The 4,673-nt window shown below is 45.4% G+C and overlaps 1 protein-coding gene across 1 annotated transcript in view; it reads right to left on the bottom strand.

Annotated features, from left to right (window-relative positions):
- The window catches only part of LOC6502870 (neuronal acetylcholine receptor subunit alpha-7), a 580,669-nt gene that overhangs the window by 495,700 nt on the left and 80,296 nt on the right, over nucleotides 1–4,673 (bottom strand). The window lies entirely within an intron of this gene.

Genomic DNA, 4,673 nt, shown 5'->3' with positions numbered 1-4,673 from the left:
ACACATTCTCTACGATGCCTCGTTTCGCTCTTGACTTGGTATGGCCGGATCGCAGATGAACACCAAGTTTCCACGGCGCAGGGGCTCGATATGCTCGCACCATTTCTCCCTGCGCACAAAGGTAGCCAGGTACTCGTGTACCCATCGCTTCCAGAAGCGGTCTCTCATCATCATGGCCAGACGCCACAGCTTGTTTATGGCGCACCTCTCCAACGGCTGACCTTTGTCTCCGGGTAGATCCGGCAGATTGGATACTCCTTTCAACAAGTCGTTGGGAGTCAGTGGAGCCTCCTGATCCACAGTGAATGACAGATGCGTTAGTGGGCGAGAATTTACTCTATTCTCCGCCTTGATTAACAAGTTCTCCAGCACATGGTCCATGGAAGCCAGCTCCCTCATCGTATGGACCAGCACCTTCTTGACGCACTGGACCATTCTTTCCCAAGCGCCGCCCTTAGCTGGGTTCGCTGGACAGTTATCCATTCGATTCCTATGGAAGACAGCTCGCCCTAGATCTTCTCTGGCTCGAAAACCTCGTTGAATCTTCTGGCTTCTCGAATGGCTCCAACGAAGTTTTTTCCATTATCGCTCCTCCCTTTGACCTCGCCGGCTCATGAAGTTCTTCATAGCGATGATACAGGAATCTGTAGATAAATCATGGAGCATCTCCAAAGCGTCCAAATGGTTCGAGTGGGCCATCCCTCGTGGTTAAACAGGTTAACAGTGCCACCCACCTTTTCCCTCTGGCATGGGACCCATTATTGGCTGCATCGGCTGTGCCCTCCGCAGCTTGCAAATCTGGCAGTCAGCCACCACATTCCGTAGCATTCTCCGTAAGCTCGTTATCCAGAACTTCTTCCGTATCTCGCTTATGGTCATATCGAGGTTCTTATGCCCCATCTTCTCGTAGTAGTGGTGTACTACCATCACCGTCAGCGTGTCTATGGGACAGTATAATAGGGCACCGGGCGCTGTATGGCACATACAGCTAGCTTACTGCTTTCTTTCGAGATCTTTCCGGTTTTGTCCCTCTCCTCTCCGGAATCCGCTTCACTTTGCGCCTGCCGGATCAATATGCGCTCCGCCTTGGCGCATTCGTTTGCCGTGAGTCCGTGTTTCTGTCGCACTGTCGCTATACTGGCCGCGGCACCGTCGGACGAATCTAAGGACCTCAGCCGTGGTCCTTACCAGCCGGTTGTAGTTCGAAAACTAACGTAAACTCACATCTTTTCCTCATCGGTTGTTCTCGTGTAGCTACTACTCTTAGTGAAGGTCTTCGGGCAATTCTCTTCTGGATCCCGTAGGAACTTCGGCCCGCTTAGTCATCGTGACCCTTATCTGAGGTCCACATGGCGTTACTGCCTGGATGCGCCGTCTGCCACGTTTTCGGCAGCTGGTACCCACCTCCATTTGAGTACTTCCGTCGAGGATTTCTGCCACCCGGTTTCCAACAAACTGCTTATACCGCCGGTGGGTGCTGCTTATCCAGTGCAGCACTGTTTTGGAATCCGTTCAGAGTACTTATTTGCTTATTTCTACACTGTGTTTCTTTTTTTTTTTTTTTTTTTAAACTTCGCTTTAATGGTATCTAGCAGTTACCATATCTTTGGAATACTCATCCAAAGTTGAAATTTGTGATTTTCTACATTAATTTTTGGTCTTCTATGATTTTTTTCCAAACATTTTCCCATGGAAGATTTTTATTTTCTTATTGAAATCAGTAGATCATACCATTTTTTAATTTTGGATTTAAGGAAAAACTCGAAATATTTTATTGAAACTATTATAGGTGGTTAAACAAAATTTTCGTCAATTAAATTGGAGTTTTTAATCTCATATTTCCTAAAAGTCATGGCTATCTACAACTTCTGTAAAGCTTTACGAAACAAGCTGAACCTGCAATAGATACGTTTTGAACAAAGAAACAGTTTCAGATAGCCATGAAACAATGAACCTATGTTTGTTCTAGACTTTGGTTCAGTGGAGCTTAAAGGTTATGGAGCAGGTGAAATTATGCGTGGAGATTTTTTGCTGTTGGCCTGTGTTATATGTTTTAATTCCCGATTTAGAATAAAACAAGAAAGGAAAGCTAACTTCGGGCGGAGCCGAAGTTTATATACCCTTGCAGTTGAGTCGCAGCCCGCTAGGTGGCGACACGCATCTAATATTATTAGATATATAGCGGTCGGTTGATTCTTACGAAATTTGGCATATCGAATTTTTTTTCCCAAAGAGGAATCCATCGACCCTCCCATCCTTCTTACTTGAAAAACAACCAAGTTATGGCATTTCTGATCAATCAGTTTTATGGCAGCTATCTGATGTAGTCGACCGATCCCGGCAGTTCCGACTTATATACTGCCTCCAAACAAAAGAAGGATGTGTGCAAAGTTTCAACTCGATAGCTCCAAAACTGAGAGACTAGTTTGCGTAGAAACCGACAGACAGACAGACAGACGGACAGACAGACGGACAGACAGACATGCTTATATAGACTCAGGCGGTGATCCTGATCAAGAATATATATACTTTACAGGGTCGGAGATGTCTCCTTCACTGTGGGCACACTTTGGACCAAAATTATAATACCCCCTGCAGTAGTATAAAAATAAAAATTAAGATTTTTATTTTATAAATTTAATTTTTAAATATCAAAAATGAGTAATAAAGATATCCTATTGGATTGATCGTTGATTATAAACTGATTTTTTAATTTCAATTTTCTTATAACTATGGTTTTTATCGGTGACAGCGACGATGGCAGCATAGATGGACTTTGGATGAATTGGTTTTTTGATTTTCATTGGTCAGAGTTTTATGCTCCCAGGATGGGCACTTGTTTATGAATTTGGAGCAAAAGGGGTTTGATGTTTACGTCTACTGTCGTCGATACAGGCGTGTGAATGGTTTATGTCTATGCTTATGTCTAGATGTCAATGATAATGGCATGGGAAAGGGCTTGCGTCTAGCCTATTTGAATTATTTTCACAGTAGGCTCTGGAATGTTGTTTATATATGATTTGATAGTTATGACAGGGTATACTGGTTTTATGGAGGTTTTGTTATTTAGGGTATTTGCAGATACATTTAGTGTATTTGCAGATACACTACTTGAATACTTTTCTATTTTTTTTTAAATAAATGACTAAATCAATCCAGTAGGAAAGCAGAACGAATAATTTTTTTTTTCACATATATTAGAGCAATTGAAAAAGTTTGGCATAAAAAACATTTTTGAATAAGTTTCATAAAGAATCGTTACAGAGGTATTTCATTTTTGGGGGGCATACAATTTTTAAAAGTTTCACGCGATCTTTATGGGGTTTGAGATTATTCCTTCTCCGTGTTACATACATTCACATGAATACAAACATACCCTCGAAGGGTAAAAATATTCCCTTCGAAGTGAAGTGAAAGGTGGAACGTGAAGGACGGGTGCCACGAAGTGCTACGGTGTGTGCTCTGCTATACGGCCCTATGGTGGAACAAAACCCGTGAGGTCACTGTAGAACTCGTATCAGATTGCGCTGGTCAGTGATGCTGGACTAGATGATAGCAGCTGATCAATAGTGTTGGCCAACCCCGATTAAAGAGGTACCTTTCACTTCGGAAAACACCAACAGAGAGCGCCATTCGACGCTCCTCTTCGAGCAGTTTGCAGACGTCACCCACAGAGGGCGGCACATGGGAGAAGAATTCCTAGCTCTCTTTTGGAGGGCGGGCCGAAGCCAAAGAACAGTCCACAAGGCCGTGGTTCGGCCCGATTTCCAAGGAAATTTCAGTGCAGACTGAGCCATGGCGATGGCTAAGCCAGGACAGCACGATAACTTACCTGCAAGATGAGCAACCAGCACCCGCAAAGGCTCCGAGAACATCGGCAAGGCTAGACCCCTCCCAAAGGACTTATACAGCGTCAAAAGCAGGCGGGAGCGCTGTCTGAGGACCAAGTTCCAAGCTGCGGAGAAAAAGGGCATAATATAGACAGATGCCCCAACGATATCATATGCTTTGTATGCGCAGAAGGGGGCGAGCGGGACACCAAACGCCAGTTCAAGAGGGGCGAAGGGTTCGCAAGATCAAAGTGGAAATGCACCTGGGTTTACAGCTGTTACCTAGCACCAAGCCTGCCCCTCGATGCATTCTGTAAGGTCTTGGAAGACCTAGTTACCGACGCCAGTTGTTTTCCAGTGCTCATAGCAAGGAACTTCAACGCGTGGGCCCAGGAGTGGAGGTGTCCCACCACAAATGCCAAGGGTAGAGCCCTGCTGGAGATACTGGCTCCCCTGGACCTGGCTCTACTTAACGAGGGTAACCGGAGCTCCATGTGGAGAACACCTTCACGGCCAGCGACCATGAAGCCATCTTGTGCTCACTCGGAACGAGCCGGACTGACCCAAGCCCACCCTATTGTAGTAAAGCCAAACGCCTTGATGTCCAAACGCTGATAAACCGAGTGCTAAGCCTGACGGTTGTCCCCCTCGCCTTGGCCAACGAATCGGCTGCTGCACTCGCAGCGGCTGTAGACGAGGTTAGGGTGCGACAATAGCTTGCTAAAGTACTTTTCCTTCTGTTCTGCGATCACATCTTTGACTGGAAGAATGTTTAAGTCGCGATGTATGTTTTCGTTGCGAACGTACCACGGTGCCCCGGTGATTGTTCTCAAGATCTTCGAC

Source organism: Drosophila ananassae, chromosome XL (genome assembly GCF_017639315.1).
Source record: "Drosophila ananassae strain 14024-0371.13 chromosome XL, ASM1763931v2, whole genome shotgun sequence".
NCBI classification, from domain to species: Eukaryota; Metazoa; Arthropoda; class Insecta; order Diptera; family Drosophilidae; genus Drosophila; species Drosophila ananassae.
The sequence above is the reverse complement of the archived record's forward strand: the minus strand, read 5'-3'. Positions and strand labels throughout refer to the sequence as shown.